We start from the raw sequence: 553 nt of genomic DNA, 5'->3' as shown, positions 1-553 counted from the left end.
GACTCCAGGGTTTCTAGGATGAGGATGTCAGGTGTGTGGGTCAGGGCTGATGAGAAGGGGAGACATACAGGATCAGGAGGGAGGGTCTGAGATGTGGCCCTGAGAGAAGCACAGGCTCTGGTCCAGCTCCTCCCCTGAGCTCAACACGCTTTATCCCCAAACCCCTTCCAGGATGGGGTCTCAGCCCAACCCTGCCCTGCAGCCCCCACGACGTTTCCCTGTGACCTCCCTTGGAGCCTGTTTCTTACCCATCACACACACACAAAGCTTGTTAGATTTGTAATTCAACTTTAAATTTCCTCTCTCCACCCAAAAAAAGTATGTCCTTTCATCCCTCCCCCTGGCATCTCTGATGCTCAGGAAACAATTGTTGGTCCAGGAGTCCCTGAGGAGGTGAAATCGGTCCTGGGTTTCCTCCCGCACTTTTAGGTCTGGGTGGTTGGTGCCACTGGAACATCTCAGCCTGCTTTGGGCCCTTCCTAGAACCAGTAGCCATGAGTAGGGGTAGAGTCGGTCCAGCCACCCTGGGGGGTAGAAGACACTGCAGGGCATA

The 553-nt window shown here is 54.6% G+C and overlaps 1 pseudogene; it reads right to left on the bottom strand.

The window, feature by feature from the left end:
* LOC103597733 overlaps positions 1–553 on the bottom strand; it is a 21,400-nt pseudogene that overhangs the window by 2,680 nt on the left and 18,167 nt on the right.

The sequence above is a fragment of the Galeopterus variegatus genome, unplaced genomic scaffold, assembly GCF_000696425.1.
Source record: "Galeopterus variegatus unplaced genomic scaffold, G_variegatus-3.0.2 Scaffold2402, whole genome shotgun sequence".
Taxonomy (NCBI): Eukaryota; Metazoa; Chordata; class Mammalia; order Dermoptera; family Cynocephalidae; genus Galeopterus; species Galeopterus variegatus.
This window is presented reverse-complemented; position numbering and strand designations above follow the sequence as displayed.